Below are 17,358 nucleotides of genomic sequence, written 5' to 3' on the forward strand. Positions count from 1 at the left end.
TTTTGTCAATTTTTGTTATGGAGGTGAGTGTTTACCCTGTATCTGTCGGTCTCTGGTAAATGAGTCTGAGTTTCACTCTGTATCTATCTGTCTCTGGTATGTGAGTGTGGGCCTTTCTCTGTATCTCCGTTTCTGTTATGGGGGTCTGGGTTTTATTCTGTACCTGTGAAGTTCTGATATGTGATTGTGGGCCTTACTCTATACCTGTCAGTTCCTGCTTAATTGAGAGTGGGCTTTCTATTGTACCTGTCAGTTTCTGGTATGGAAGAGGGGTCTTTACCCTGTACCTGTCAATTACTGGTAAGTGAGTATCTGTCAATTTATGTTATGGGAATATGGATTTTAATATTTCAGCCTCTGATGTGTGAGTGTAGGTTTTATACTGTATCTCTCAGTCTCTGATATGCAAGTGTGTGTATTTTTCTGTATCTGTCAGGTTTTGGTATGTGTGTTGAGGTTTAATCTGTGCTTCTCAGTTTCTGGTATGTTAGTCTGGGAACTATTTGTTCCTGCTATGTGATTGTATGTTTTAGACAGTACCTGTCAGTTCCTGCTATGTGAGTGTGGAATTTACTCTGTATCTGCCAGTCTCTGCTATGTGAACGTGAGAATCAATTTTACTTTTTACCTGTATTTCTCTGATATGCGAGTGAAGATTTTGCCTTCTACCTGTCATTTTTCTGATGTGTGCGTGTGGGTTTTACCCTGCCCCGATCAGTTTCTGCGATGCAAGTAACAATTTTACTTACTGCCTTTCAGTTTTCCGATAAGTGCACATGGGATTTACACTTTACCTGTCACTCTGGTATGCAAGTGCTGATTTTATTCTGTAACTGTCACTTTCATATATGTGGGTGTGTGTTGTATACTGTATCTGTCAGTCTATGGTACGGGAATGTGGGTTTTATTCTGCACCTGTCATCTTCTGGTATGTTCGGGGGGTTAAATACTGAATCCATCAGATTCTGAAACATGAATATGGCTTTTGTTCTGTACCCATCAGCTTCTGATATGCGCGTGTGGTTTATACTATCTGTTTGACATTTTTTCTGATAGATGATGGTGTGTTTTATTCTCTACCTACCAGTTTCTGGCAAGTGAGTGGGTGTTTAATGTACCTGTCAGTGTGATCTGTTTCAATGGTGAAACAGCATCTGATTCTACTGCTCCATGTGTTAATTCCTGGATTCTTTTACTTCAATCTGGTTCAGTAAAATTACTGAGTCGAATACCTCTTGTGCTTTGAACAAAGCAGTCTTTATTACCGGCCAGTAAGACCTATCAGACAGAAGATATACTCTCTGGATAGAGCGTACACACTCCCTGCAGATAGGTGAAGTTACATCGTAAAGCGTTAACAGTTATACAGTTTTGAAATCAGATAACAAAATACAAATGGATTGACAGTCTAACTCAGCCACTCATTAGTCAATCTATATGAGATGTTCTTCTTGAAAGCTCAAGTATTGCCTCCAAATGTTTCAATCTAATGGTGTGACTATTTACTGAGACCTTGCAATTCTGCAGATGTATTTCATGTTACAATTATATATTATTGGCAGGATTAGTGACTTGAAACCTTGAGACAGACTGTTAGCTATGCTGATGTTGCACTATTTGCAATCTGACATTCTCCCAGCTATTCTTCCATGGCTTATACATTTTCATATATCCCGTTTACTTTACTGTCCTTAATTCCATATATTCCGTTCAGATATCCACATCCCTCCTTTTATCATTCTATGATAACATTTAGGTTCATTCTATGAGTATTGCATTGTTGAGTAGTTCTCTAGTTTGTTGGATCATAACCCGGGAACCCTTGACCACAAGAGGGTCTGCTAACCTTGTCATCATTACTTTACAGCAGAGGTTAAGGCAACCAACAATCAAACAGCAGGTAATTATTATGATGAGAACAATTGCCCCATGTATTAGATAGGATCTCCAAGATCCACCCAGAAACCAATCAAACCTGCTAAGTTCCTTTGCTGGTGTGGATAACTTCTTCACCTCCCTCCTTATGTGATCGGCAAGGTGGGCTATGTTTTCTGAACTATCAGGAATGTAAGTGCAACATTCAGATCCTATCAGGGCACACGTTCCCCCTTTCTCAGCTAACAGGTAATCGAGGGCCATTCGGTTTTGTAATGCTACGGTCCTTATCGCTACCATTTCAGCTGTGATGCCCTCCAGAGCCTCAGCAGTGCGGTTAGCTACCTGTTCCAATATCGTTTCTTTGAATCCATCTAACAGTCTCAGTTAGGGTCAGGGGAACGGTGCGCAAAGGAATTCCCCCTTTAGAATGTATAGGGATATGTGAACATACCCAGCATCTAGTGAAGTGCCCTTTTTCCGCATAAACGTAAGACATATACAAAAAGGTGTTTACATGGAGCTCTCGCCTTTGTCTTCCTTCCCGTGCACCAAAACTGTCATATATCAACACTATTATGCAGACAGTAGCATACAGACACAGTCTCATCTTATAAATAGTCCAATTATTTAGCTGATAAAAAGAGTTCTGTTTTCACATTTCCCTTCAGGTCTCCGTCAGTGTATTTGGCTGTCTGACAGGTAAGAGTTCAAACTGATCCTCCTTCAACTGCCTTGTTCAGCTATAGGGAGGAGGAGATCTGGAACAGAAACAGGAATTAGACTAACCAGCAAAATTTGTTTAAATGGTGATGAGCTTGCAGTGGTGCAGGTGAACCCAGGCACTTTTCCCCTCAACCTTGGCTGCAGTGGGGGTAGTGAGTGACACCTAAAAAGGCCCCTCCTATTGTGGCTCTAATCCCTTCCGAATCCATACTTCCCTGGTGCCACGAGGGACAATTCGGGTAAAACTGGGAGGTCGAGGTGAGCATCTTGAACCTGGTTGTGAACTAGTCGCAGAGCCTGAGTCAGAGAAAGAACATAGGTGGTCATCAGTCTAGCTGAGATCTCATATCTAGGAACAATTTCCCTCATTAACACCTTAACAACAGTCTGAGTCTTATTGTCCAGGTTAGGGTAGGCTTCAATCCATCTGCTAAACATATCTACTATTACTAACACATATCTGTAACACTGAACTTTTTGCAACTCAATGTAGTCCAACTGAAATGTCTCAAAGGGACCTTCGGGTAGGGGCATTTTACCCCAATCACAGGGGACTCCCTTCCCTGGATTATGTTGCTGGCCAACCAGGCAACGACTACTGATGTTCTGGGTGAGCGCCTGGAGTTTAGGGTGCCACCAAGTAGCCAAAAGTGTGTCACTCGTGGTCCTTGCTCCACAATGAGTAGCAAAATGCAGACATTCTATAACCCATGAGGCCAACTCGTCAGACATGCAAGTCTGTTCCGCGGGAGTGGTCCAGAGTTTAGAAACATTGTCATAAGTACATGCATAATATTTCCACAACAGTTTATCTTTTTCAGGAGCGTCCCCCTGTGCTTTTATAACATCTTGGATGGCTGGCATTGGTTTTTCCGAGGCTAACTTATCCTTTGCAGGATTTTTAGTCTGACTCATAATTTTGGGCACTACCATCTGTTGGTCACGAGAGGCCTGTTTGGCCTCTTGGTCAGGACAACGATTCCCTATATCAACCAGAGAATTTCCGGTAGGTTGGGCGGTACATTTGACAATGGCAATGCGTTTGGGGAACATGAGGGCTTGCAACAAATCAGATACTAGCTGTTTATGAGATATCTCATTCCCCTGTGAGGTTAGGAATCCCCTATTTTTCCATAATTGTCCGAAATCATGCGCCACTCCAAAGGCATACCTAGAGTCGGTATAGATATTGACTTTGAGATCTTTGGCCAAGATACAGGCTTGGGTGAGGGCGAATAGTTCAGCTTGTTGAGCAGAATAGGCGGTTTCAAAGCAGCAGATTCCAAGACCTGATTCTCCTGGTTTACTATGGCGTATCCTGAGATTCGTGTATCTTCTGGATTAATAGAAGTACTTCCGTGAACAAACAAAAACAATCATGACTGGGTTCTTCCTCATCTTGGGGTGGCTCAGTAAGAAAACAGGCCGGATTAATTGCAGTATAGTGCCAAAAAGTCAGTTTAGGATTGCCTGTGATTTCAGTGGGTTCTGTCGGATTGCCCTGCACTGAGATCTCAATCGGATCAATGGGAATATAACCCACTTGGGAGGGGTTCTCTGCCCACACATGAGGATCCACATAGTCAGGTATGCCGGAGCCAGTATGATGCTGTAGAGTCGTTAAGACCTTCTCGGGGTCCCCATGAAATTGGACTGTTCGGCCATGTTTTACAATTTGCACATCCCGGCTGGTAGGGTCAGCCTCATCTATGGCCTTGCGTACCATAACTCCCAAATCTTTAGCATGGTGAGGGGCTAATACTTCACGAGCAATATGCGGTGCCATTGTTAGGGGCTGTTTCCACAGATTCTTATCCACTTCCACAAAATCTGCCTCTCTTTCCAGTCCAGTCACTCTAGCCCTTAATAGAATTCCCTTCACTTCCCCTTCGTGATCCTGATAAAAGTTCTGCAGGTCCTGATTCTTTCCACTGGGATCGTATGCTAGGGTCACGTGATAGGGTGCCTGCGGCAGGTCCAGAGACCACCACTGAGGGGTTCTAGTGGTATAATACTGCCGCTTAAGGGTTTCCTGTTTTACAATAATCCCATTATCTCCACACTCCAAATGCAACTGGAATTTGCAAAGGAGGTCTCTAGCCATCAAGTTACAGTCCAGATTGGTTGTGATAACAACTCGATGTTCCACCGATTCTTCCTGGTAACCCATTTTAACCGGTTCTGACACTGGGAAGGTCGAGATTTGTCCCAGGAATCCTGAAAGTTCCTGTGTTTCAGTAGAAGCAGGGAGTTTAAGCTTTGATTGTACAGAAGACATGAAGGCTCCCGTATCTATCAAAAAGGGTTGCCACTCATTCAGAATGGGTTCGTCGTCCGGGGAGGATCCCTGCACAATCAAGCTGCGTAGTCAATCGGGGGACAATTGACCAAAGGGGTGGTTCTGGGAGAAGTTAGTGTAAGATCCTCTTCTCCCCCCTTGCCCCCCTCCTCTTCCTTTTCCATGCTGACGGTAGAGGCAATTTTTATTCCAATGTCCTTCCTGCCCACAATTAAAACAGTCAATTCCTCTTACCCAGTCCCGGCCTCTTCCCATACCATGCCGGGGACAATAGGGAGGTTTATTAGCAGGGCTCGGGCCATTTGGTTGTTTAGTATAACCGTATCCTTGCTTATCCATCCAATCCTGTATGCCACACTACGGTTCTATTGATCCTTCCTCCCGAGATGGCTCTTCCTTTCTAGTCACGTATTCAGTCTTGACCCGGGTTGGGGGCGCACCTCCCCCCTCCCCTTTCTTTTTCTGCCAATAATATCTAACTGCCCTTTCCATCTGTCCGGATAGCGTGAGCAATCAAATAGTTGTTTGAAGATCACAGACATCTATAGAGAGGTGGTCTGCAGCTTGTTGTGCATCAGGGTTTGGCATTGGTCTGACAGGGAATTGGTGTCGGGACTTTGGGATCTTGGAAATCATTTCGAGGCCGGAGGATGTTTCAGAGCTGTCTGACTGCTTGACAGTTCTGCGTCTCGATCGGCGGGGGTGTTTGCTATGTCTTTCACAACTTGGACTGGTAGGTTGACTAGAAGATTTACGGGACTGTTTGTGATGTTGAGATATAGTTCTGCCCTTTCGAGTGTGAGATCTGGTCCTTTCGGCTATATTGCCTGTGAACTGGGGATCCGAATCGCTATCAGAGGATGAGGAGTCAGTTTGGGTTTGTTGCTTTGGTGATATGTGGTTGTTCCTAACTCTTTTTACCGGAGTGTTAGGTGGAGGGTGTTGGGAAGAGGACTGGAGCAAGAGGCCAGGGGGTGCGGGAGGCGCTGTTGGGCGCTGAGTCAGTGGCCACTCATCAATTTCATCATCAGCCTCGGTTAACACAAAGCCAGCCATTTTAACTTGTAGTTGATCAGTACCTTTCTCAGAGGTCCCAGAGGATCTCTTAGCAAGTTTCTCGTGCGCACATTCATTCTTTTTTTTTTTAAAGACGTCTACAGTTTTAACATGTGTTCCCTCTGTCAATGCAAGTCCTAATTTAATAGCATTTGTTTGCCAACTCGATAGAAGTGATGCATCTTTTAATTTCTGACAATAATGTCGCCAGGTTGCAATTACATTTTTTTTTATCCCCTTTTCCTCGTCCCCTTCTCCAAATTAATCCCTGTGCTTTTTTTTTACCTCTACGCTTCTAGTGTGACCTAGAGGCCACTGGTCATCCCCTAATAATTTGTTCAGGGCTCCTGATAATTTTCTAAAGTCTTCAGCTCTTTCAGGGAATTCCTCACATAGCTTTTGTAGCGGACTATCCGCATCCGTGGTTTTATCTAACTGATTACCCATTTTCACACTGCCCCTCGTATTACTGTGTCGCTACGCATTCATGTCGTCATGCAATTTAAACAAACTTAAAAATAGACACAGACTTTACAGAACTAACACGGACTTTAACTAACTCCAAATAACCAAACTTTACTAATGCTAACACTTACCCGCGTCGCCGCACGGTTCGCGTCGTCGCGCGATTTCAATACTAAACTACCACGTCGCCTCGCAGTTCACGTCGCCGCGCAATCCGCGTTGCCTCGCAGTTCACGTCGCCGCGCAATCCGCGTCGACCCGTGGCACGCGTCACCGCGCGAGTTAAGATACTTTAACTTTAAAAGGTAAACAAGGACTTCTAACACTTACCCGCGTCGCCGCGCGGTTTCCGTCGCCGCGCGATTTACAAAATAGACAAAGACTTCTAACACTTACCCGCGTCGCCGCGCGGTTCGCGTCGCCGCGCGATTTCAATACTTAAAACTTTACTTAAAACTCTAAACACTTTAAGACTTACAGACTTACTGCCATTAGCACTGACTTTCGCGATTCGCGTTGCTGCGCCTCTGCGTCACTACGCGTCGGCGTCACTGCGCGTTTACGTCACCGCGCGTCTACGTCACTGCGCGTTGACGTCACTGCGCGTTCGCTTCACTGCGCGTTTACGTCACTGCGTGTTCGCTTCGGCCCTACCTTCCGAGTTGCTGCGGGGGGTTTTTTTTTAAATTCAATCAGAGCCTAGACGGGCCAAGTGATATACAAGGTCGACGTCGTACCTGAGTTGAACACCTATCTTCTATTTAAATCCCCATTTTATTCCCTGTGAGCCTAATTTTCTAATTTTGATTTCTTATGAGCCTCAATTAATTTCTTTCAGTCTCCAAATTTCCCTATCCTTTCGCGTTACTGCGCAGTTTAAATTCAATCAGTCAATGAAAGCCCTAATTTAATGGAGTTTTTTTTTCTGCCAATTGGACAGGAGTGATTTTATATTTTTCATAATTTAAAATCTCAGAACATTTTTTTTTCTTTCAGCACCTATTTAGTACATTACTTTTTTTTTTATAACTAGAGAGAAGTCTGGCACGTAGGCTGTGGACTGCTTTTCATTATCTCAATTGTTCCAGCCTCAAGGTCGTGTTATTTAATATAATTTTTTTTAAATCCTTTTGAATCCATCTCAGTTGTTTTGCTGTGCCTTCTCTGAATGTTTGCTTTCAACAAGTTTTTCTTTTTTTTTAACCACCGGGACCATGTAATTTTTTCTTTTTTAACAAATCTATCCTTTGCGCATTTCCTGGCTCCGCAACTTATCATCCGAATATACGTAATTCAATAAGGTTCACAATCTTAAACTTCCCACATACAGGACAACACTACGAAGGGTTAAAACAAACTTTCATTCTGTTTGAGATAAAACAAACCACAACTCCCCGGCTTTTTTTTTACAGTAAAAGTCACAGAAGCATTTCTCATTTAAACAGACATTCACAAGAGTCTCTTTTCTTTCCTATTAATTTTTTTTTTTTTTGGATCCATGATTGATCATCTATCCCTATCTAGCTCTAACTATCTTTCCAAGTCGCCGCTTGGTTTGCGTCATCGCACAATTTCCCTATCTCTATCCCTATTCTAAGTTTGAAAGGTATTCACCAGATTGTCCTGGATCTCGTTCAGACACTACCTGAGAACCAGCGAGTGGCTAAACTTTCCTCAGACTTTTGAAACCGGGGGAAACTGGAGCAGTATTGAAATCATACTCACTCCAGTGGCCATTTTCCCCTCGTCTCGTCCAAGGCTAGTCTGGCTTTTAATTCGCAAGTTTTCGGCAGTCGTCCGTTGAGATCCCACTTCTGACACCAAATGTTAATTCCTGGATTCTTTTACTTCAATCTGGTTCAGTAAAATTACTGAGTCGAATACCTCTTGTGCTTTGAACAAAGCAGTCTTTATTACCGGCCAGTAAGACCTATCAGACAGAAGATATACTCTCTGGATAGAGCGTACACACTCCCTACGGATAGGTGAAGTTACATCGTAAAGCGTTAACAGTTATACAGTTTTGAAATCAGATAACAAAATACAAATGGATTGACAGTCTAACTCAGCCACTCATTAGTCAATCTATATGAGATGTTCTTCTTGAAAGCTCAAGTATTGCCTCCAAATGTTTCAATCTAATGGTGTGACTATTTACTGAGACCTTGCAATTCTGCAGATGTATTTCATGTTACAATTATATATTATTGGCAGGATTAGTGACTTGAAACCTTGAGACAGACTGTTAGCTATGCTGATGTTGCACTATTTGCAATCTGACATTCTCCCAGCTATTCTTCCATGGCTTATACATTTTCATATATCCCGTTTACTTTACTGTCCTTAATTCCATATATTCCGTTCAGATATCTACACATGTGGCTGTAAGATTCACAATGTAACTCTGCCACTTCGGATCACTGTGGGACTGACAGGTTCTGCTGCCTGTGACAATAGGATTGAGGCCAGTTCTGTGTCTCTGCGCTCTGTGAGTGATAATATACTTACTGTGTGTGAGAAGGAGCTGCCTGCACTGTTCCTTGTGGAGGAAAGATCACATTTGTTCTGGCTGGTTGAAGAATTTTGCTCTGAGAATAATAATACGAGAACATTATTAGTTATAAGATATGGATGCGGGGGAGAATATGATTTATCTGAGGGAGCTTGTATCTCTCGATCACCAGCAATACGGTTCTGGAGAACTCAATGCACGGAAACAATATAACCCGTCTTTAAAATATCTTCTCCCACACTCCTCTCTTGGTGCCTGTAATAGATGCGCTTTGTGAAACTCCCCACATCCTCACTGTCAGGCTGTGTTTCCACTGCTCACTATCCAAGAACAACAGACACGGTGAGATTGGAACTGAATCAGGAACATTCACTACTGATTTGGGGAAAGAAAGCAGCAATGATTTGAAAGAGCGAGGTGATTTACTTTCTCTGTTACCCTACACTGTCCACACACAGCTGGAGAATGGCCTCTCCCTTCCCCCACTCACACCATGTTCAGGAACTAGTTCCTGCTCCACTCTGCCTCTTACGCACAGCCCCTGATGGAACTAAACCAGGAACGTTCACTACTGGTCTGGAGAGCGAAAGCAGCAATGATTGTAAACAGCAGATTCTGCCCATTCTGTCTCCCTTACCCTGGACACACGCTGTCCACACTGCCCGAGAATAACCTCTCCCTTCCCCCACTCACACCACGCACTGATACTGGTTCTTGCTCCACTCTGCCTCCTACACACAGCCCCCGACTCCCCCTGAACTCCCCCCGGACTCAATGCCGATCTGTGAGCCCATCTGCGGACACGCTGCAAAAGCGCTGCGCTGCTGTAAGGAGTCTGCTGCTCGCTGCCTTACCCCGGGGCCACGGGGTCGCCATTCCCGGCTGTTTTAAACCATCTTCTTCCACTCACTCAGTGAACGGCGATCACAGGCAGGGCTGGGGGAGGGCAGGGCGCCTGCACTCTTCTGCTCACTGAGAATCAACACCAGGGGTGGGGCTTATCTGCGCATGCGCTGCTCTCTGCACTAATCCAGCCTGTAAAAATCTAAGTGCACTTTTCACAATTTACTTTTATCAGAATCTGAGCAAAGGAACTAGGCCTGGGGGGAAAGGACAGAAAATGATCAAAGCTGGGAGCCTTTTCCCTTGGAGATTCACAAAGCAATCCTGCAGAAACATCAGAGGGATGAGGGAGTGGGAGTGTTTGCTGGGACCATGCTAGAGTTAATATCTGACAGAAACAGTCTGAGATTAGTTTAATTAGAGTAAAACACTTGGTCACTGAGAGTAATACCGAAGTGGATAATCAAGCGGATATAGAGAGGGAGGAACTTAATACAATCACTATCACTAATGAAGTAGTACTCGGTAAAATAATGGGACAAAAGGCAGGCAAGTCCCCTGGACCGGAGGGTCTTAAGAAAAGTAGCTGTAGAGATAGTGGATGCATTGGTTGTAATCTACCAAAATTCACTGGATTCTGGGGCGATCCCAGCAGATTCGAAAACCGCAAATGTAACGCCTCTATTTAAAAAAGGAGGCAGACAAAAATCGGGAAACTATAGATCAGTTAGCCTAACATCTGTCGTTGGGAAAATGCTGCAGTCCAATATTAAAGAAGCAGTAGCGGAACATTTAGCAAAGCATGATTCAATCAAGCAGAATCAGCATGGCTTTATGAAAGGGAATTCACGTTTGACAGATTTGCTGGAGTTCTTTGAGGATGTAATGAGCAGGGTGGATAAGGGGGAACCAGTGGATGTGGTGTATTTGGATTTCCAGAAGGCATTTGATAAGGTGCCACAAAAGAGGTTACTGCACAAGATAAAAGCTCATGGGGTTGAGGACAGTACATCAGCATAAAGGATTGGTTAACTAACAGAAAACAGAGAGTTGGGATAAATGGGTCTTTTTCCAGTTGGCAAATGGTGACGAGTGGGGTGCCGCAGGTATCGGTGCTGGGTCCTCAACTATTTACAATCAATATTAATGACTTGGATGAAAGGACCGAGTTTAATGTAGCCAAGTTTTGCTGATGATACAAAGATGGGTGGGAAAGCAAATTGAGGACACAAAAAAATCTGCAAAGGGATATAGACAGGCTAAATGAGTGGGCAAAAATTTGTCAGATGTAGTATAATGTGGGAAAATGTGAGGTTATCCACTTTGGCAGAAATAATAGAAAAGCAAATTATTATTTAAATGGAGAACAATTGCAAAGTGCTACAGGACAGTGAGATCTGAGGGTGTTTGTGCATGAAACACAAAGTTATTATGCAGGTACAGCAAGTAATCAGGAAGGGAAATGGAATGTTGGCCTTTATTGCAAGGGGCTAGAGTATAAAAGCCAAGAAGTCCTGCTACAACTGTACAGGGTGTGAGGCCACACCCCGAGTACTGCGTACAGTTTTGGTCTCTATATTCAAGGAATAATATACTTGCATTGGAGGCTGTTCAGAGGTTGATTCCGGCGATGAGGGGATTGTCTGATGAGGATAGATTGAATAGGTTGGGCCCATACACATTGGAATTCAGAAGAATGAGATGTAATTTTATTGAAACATATGATAACGAGGGGGCTCGACAAGATGGATCCAGAGAGGATATTTCCACTCACAGAGTAAACTAAAACTAGGGGGCATAGTTGCAGAATAAGGGGTCGCCCATTTAAAACTGAGACGAGGAGAAATTTCTTCTGAGGGTTGTAAATCTGTGCAATTCTCTGCTCCAGAGAGCTGTGGAGGCTGGGTCATTGAATATATTTAAGGCGGAGATAGACAGATTTTTGAGCGATAAGGGTTATGGGGAGCAGGCAGATAAGTGGAGCTGAGTCCATGATCAGATCAGCCATTATCTTATTAAATGGCGGAGCAGGCTCCAGGGGCCAAATGACCTACTCCTGCTCCTATTTCTTATGTTATTATGTTCTTATGAGATAATAACCCTGGGACTGTACATGGGGATTCTAACACTGGGAGTGAACAGCTCTGGGGCTTTCCTGTTACAATTGTCTGGGACATAAACCGTTAGCTTAGCACTGAGCAGCGCCTTTAGGAGAGACTGAGAAATCCGAGGTGTTGAGAGTGAGAATAAAATAACAAAGTTGTTGTTTTACCAACGAGGACCGGTTGGAAACAGACTCTGACGCAACACACGTTGCTGCTGCACCGAGATGGCCACGCATGCGCTTTGCTGCTTACTGAATCAAGGTGGCGGAGCGCTGAACTAACCTTCCTGTACAAAGATGGCCGTTGTTAGCCTGGGCCTGTGACCGGGAGAAAGTCCGGAAGCTGCAGTCGCCGATATTCCGGGCTTCCGGCAGGCACCAGTTGTTTATGAAGCCTCCCCGGCTACCCGCTGGTCAATTACTCCACTCCGATCCGCTGAAAATGGGCTTTTTTCCTGAGCACACGTTCACTGAGTCCACTCCGCCATTACACGCAGTACGCATGTGTCAAACGCCTGCGCACTGGGCCTCTGTAGTTTGGGCTCGACACATTCTCCGTCGCGAGGAATGCTGGGTGAATACACCGCCATTGATACACTGCGTTAGTGAATACAACAGGATTTGCTGGGATTGCATTGGGCACTGAACCATGTTAATTCTAATAGTTAGACTGTTTCTGCTGCTCTTAAGAACCCTTATGCCTGAGCTGGAGATTGATGTGTATAAATATTGAATAAATCAGCTTGTTTCAAACACCATGTGTCGAATATTTGATTTCTCCATAATCATCATCATCATAGGCAGTCCCTCGAAATCGAGGAAGACTTGCTTCCACTCCTAAAGAAAGTTCTTTGGTGGCTGAACAGTCCAACATGAGAGCCACAAAACCTGTCACAGGTGGGACAGATATTCGTTGGGGGAAGCGGGTCGGGTGGGACTGATTTACCGCACGCTTCTTCCGCTGCCTGTACCTCACCTCTTCACGCTCAAAGCATTGAGATTTAAATAGCTCAATGCCCTCCCGGATGCACTTTCTCCACCTAGCGTGGTCTTCGGCCAGGGTCTCCAAGATGTCAGTGGTGATGTCGCATTTCACCAGGGAGGCTTTGAGGGTGTCCTTGTAATGTTTCTACTGCCCACCTTTGGCTCATTTGCCATGAAGGAGCTTTGCATTTAACCAGGGAGTCTCATTTCTGGCATACGAACTAAGTGGCCTGCCCAGCGAAGCTGATCTAGTGTGGTTAGTGCTTCAATGCTGGGGATGTTAGCCTGGCCAAGGATACTGATGTTGGTGCATCTGTCCTCCTAGGGGATTTGCAGAATCTTTTGGAGACATCGTTGGTGATATAGCTCCAGTGACTTGATGTGTCTTCTGTAAGTCGTCCATTCCTCTGATCCATACAGGAGGGTAGGGATTACTGCAGCCCTGTAGACCATGAGCATGGTGGTAGGTTTGAGGGCTTGGTCTTTGAACACTTCTTTCCTCAGGCAGCCAAAGGCTGCACTGGCGCACTGGAGGTGATGTTGAATCTCCGCATCAATGTCTACCTTTGTTGACAAGAGGCTTCCGAGGTATGGGAAGTGGTCCACATTGTCGAGAGCCATGCCGTGAATCTTGATGACTGAGGGGGGGGGGAGTGCTGTGCAGCGAGTACAGGCAGGAATAGGACTTTTGTCTTATCTTAAGGATGTTAAGCATAAGGTTCATGCTTTCATATGCCTTGGTGAATACATAGACTATATCCTGGAGTTCAGTCTCCAAATGTGCACAGACGCAGGCATCATCCGCATACTGCAGTTCAACGACAGAGGTTTGGTGGTCTTGGATCTGGTTTGGAGGTGGTGTAGATTAAACAGCTTTCCACTGGTTCTGTAGTTTAGTTCAACTCCGGTGGGGAGCTTGTTGACAGTGAGGTGAAGCATGGCAGTGAGGAAGATTGAGAAGAGGGTTGGAATGATGACGCAGCCCTGTTTGACCCTGGTTCGGACATGGAATGGGTCTGTAACAGATCCGCTGGTAAGGATAACATCCCTGCATATTGTCGTGGAGCAGGTAAAGGATGTTGACAAGCTTTTTGTGGCACCCAAAACGGAGGAGGATGCTCCATAAGTCCTCATGGTTGACAGTATCAAAGGCCTTTGTAAGATCAAAAAAGGCCATGTATAAGGGCTGCTCCCTGCATTTTTCCTGCAGTTGTCGTGCTGCAAAAATCATGTCCGTTGTTCCCTGTAGAGGATGACTCCTGGAGTAGCTCCTCAGCCACAGGGAAAAGACGGTTGAGGAGGACTCTAGCGACAACCTTCCCAGTGGTTGATAGCAGGGAGATTCCTCTGTAGATGCCACAGTCGGATTTGTTCCCCTTTTTAATATTGGGCACAATCACTGCATCTCCGAGATCTCCCGGCATGCTCTCCTCCCTCCAAATGAGAGAGATGAGGGCATGTATCCACGCCAACAGTGTCTCTCCGCCATATTTTAGCGCCTCAGCAGGAATTCCATCTGCACCCGCAGCCTTGTTATTCTTGAGCTGTTTTATGGTTTTGCCTACTGCTTGCAGCGTTGCAGTTTCACTGAGATGGTGGCGGATTGCATGCTGCCGGATGGAGTTGAGAAAATTCGAGTCACAGGCAGAGTTTCAATTGAGGAGATCTTCAGAGTGCTCCTTCCAGCGGCCCCTGACAACCTCGGTGTCCTTGATGAGTGTTTCCCTGTTCTTTGCCAGGAGTGAGGTGGGGCCTTCGGAGTTTGGACCATAAGTGGCCTTGACTGCAGTGAAGAATCCTCGTATGTCGTGGCTGTCAGCTAGTTGTTGTAACACCTGCGCTTTCTCCATCCATCATCTGTTGTTTAGGTCCCGTTTTTTTTTGTTGGACCTCAGCCTTGAGCCATCTGTAACGTTGCTTTGTAGCTCCCGAGTTGGGTTGTTGCTTGAGGCTCAAAAATGCCCTGCACTTACGATCTATTAGTTCTTGGCTCTCCTGATCATTTTCACCAAACCAGTCCTGGTGTTTTTTGGTTGAGTAACCAAGTGTCTTTTCACAGGCAATGGTTATGGAGGCCTGGAGGGCAGACCAAGCGCTGCGGGCATTGAGCATCTCAGGGATCAAGGCACTCCAGATTGGCTGTGAGGCGCTGGCTGTATAGGGCTCCCTTAGCTGGGTCTTTAAGTGCCCCGGCATTAACTTTTTTGCGGCACTGCTTCTGCTGTCCCCTCTGCTTTGGGGCTATGTTAATATCGATGATGGATCGGATTAGGCGATGGTCTGTCCAGCAGTTGTCATCTCCGGTCATGGTGTGGGTGATACGCACATCCTTGTGATTGCTGGCTCAGATGATGATATAGTCGAGCAGGTGCCAGTGTTTGAAGCGAGAGTGTTACCACGATGCCTTGCATTTGTCCCTCTGGTGGAACAGGATGTTGGTGATGATGAATTTGTGTTCTAGACATTTTGTCAGGAGTAGTGTGCTGCTGGATTTGGTTTTCCCTACCCCCTCTCCGCCAATCACGCCTCCCCAGAGGGCTGTGTCTTTGCCGACCCTGGCATTAAAGTCACCTAGGAGGATCAATTTGTTGCCCACGGGGACGGGGGACAGGGATGTTGGAATAAAAACCCTCTTTAGCCTCATCCATTGCATCGAGTGTTGGGGCGTATACACTGATGACTGTGGCATAGGTTCCGGGATAGGGTAAGGCGAAGAGTCATGAGGCATTCATTAACCCTGCAGGGGGAGTCTTTGAGGTGGTCAACCAGTTCATTTTTGACGGCAAAGCCGATTCCATGAAGGCTCCATTCTTCCTCTGGTTTTCCTTTCCAGAAAAAGGTGTATCCACCACCATCTTCCTTGAGTTGGTCTTCCCCTGTCCGCCAGATCTCGCTTAGGGCGGCGCTGTCGATGTCAAAATGTCTAAATTCCTGGGCAGCTGTGGCGGTGCGGCGTTCCGACCTGTTACTGTTAGAATTGTCCATGAGGTTCCTGATGTTCCAAGTCCAGAACTTCATATTAATGAAGTGGAAGATGCCTGTGCGTGAGTTCTTTTTAACGTGGGGTGGCCGCTGCACACCGGCAACGACATGGGCTTAGCTGAGCAAGGTCTTGTGCCAGTGACAAGGGGGTGCAAGATGACTGGAGACCAGGCACTGCTGCATAAGCGTAATTGCCTACGGCGAGGTGTTGGACGCAAGCTCGGTGCCGAGTGGTGCCATTAATGGTAGCTGGCCCGAGGCTTGGTTGGAGGGTAGGCATTAGGAAGATCAGTTGTCCGCTGGGGTTCCAAGAGATGTTTTGGACAGTTTCTTCCGAGGTTAAAAATTTCCCCAAGGTTTACAAGTTGTTTTAAAAGTTTGAGTTAAAAAGTGTTTCCAAAATATAAAAAAGTTACACAGGTTGATTAAAGGTTTACTAAATAGATTAAGAGTTGATTAAAAGTCGATTTAAAAAAGTCTAAAATGTAAATCAGGTTGTTTAAAAGTTAGTGTTCACTGCTAGCGCCCTAGGGCAGGTGCAGTCCGTCGTTGGGCCGGGCTGACTGGTTGAAGAGACCCGGAGTGCGAGGCTAGCCCGGGCCCTCTGGCCGAAGGGACCCGGATTGCGTCATTGGGCCGGGCCGGCTGGCCGAAGGGACCCGGAATGCGTCGTTGGGCGAGAGCAGGCGACTATCAGCCACGGTTCCCAGCCCTCTGAACATAGACCGCATATCCCGAATTGGAACCGCAGGCCGGAACAGAAGGCCCTCCGGCTCGGGATAGAAGTGGGCCGCTGCGGGGTCCTTTCAGCCCGGGATAGTCTGGAGTGGCAGGTCGGTGAGGAGAAGGATGCTGCTGGTCCTTCTCTTGCTGCCATTGTTGTTGTTCCTGCTACCAACCAAGGCGGTGGTGCTGCTACTACTGTGTGGAAGCTCCTGTTGCTGCTTCACCATACAGCTCACTGTGTATTCCAAGTGGAAACCTAGCTGAAGTACTCCTGTGCAATGAGACGATTCTATGATTCCAGTCTGTGAGGGGGTAATCGTATATTTAAAGAAATAAGGGTATGGAAAGAATCAGGTTAAAGGGCATAGCTCGTGCTTGTGTGCTTATCTTTAAAAACTACAGAACAACAACATTCCAGTCGACTGACGTCTGCACCTCGTGAGCTGAATAGATAAGATGAAGAAGCGGTGGAACAAACTATTCAGTGGCTCGTCTGATAAGGGCCAACAACTCAATGTATCTCCGCTGATAAGCTGCAGGCCAACTTGTGGTCGTAGAAGGCTTTGCACAAGTGTCGCATGCCTCGGAAAATGTATAACTGTGCATACAACCATTATTCTGCGAAGAGCCTTTCTTAGGCGGCTAAGACTGAGATGTGTCCCCTGCATATGCTTGAATAAAGATTGTAAAAGTTAATCCAAGGTGTCTGTCTGTTTGATTCCATGGTTGTTATAAGGGCAGGGTCAATTCCTTATTTCAGGGAATCCACCGTGAAGAAGAGAAGTT

At 45.7% G+C, this 17,358-nt stretch overlaps 1 long non-coding RNA gene across 2 annotated transcripts; it reads right to left on the bottom strand.

Moving 5' to 3' along the window:
• Positions 1-1,224: 1,224 nt before the first annotated feature.
• On the bottom strand, positions 1,225-16,879 carry LOC139273375 (uncharacterized). 2 transcript variants are annotated; one of them, XR_011595092.1, is made up of 3 exons: positions 12,164-16,879; positions 8,930-9,009; positions 1,225-2,636 (listed from the first exon to the last, which is right to left on the bottom strand). It is a non-coding gene; the product is annotated as an uncharacterized lncRNA (long non-coding RNA). The 2 variants fall into 2 exon arrangements; XR_011595091.1 differs by having other exon boundaries at positions 1,225-2,898.
• Between the last annotated feature and the right edge of the window lie 479 nt (positions 16,880-17,358).

Source organism: Pristiophorus japonicus, chromosome 9, assembly GCF_044704955.1.
Source record: "Pristiophorus japonicus isolate sPriJap1 chromosome 9, sPriJap1.hap1, whole genome shotgun sequence".
NCBI classification, from domain to species: Eukaryota; Metazoa; Chordata; class Chondrichthyes; family Pristiophoridae; genus Pristiophorus; species Pristiophorus japonicus.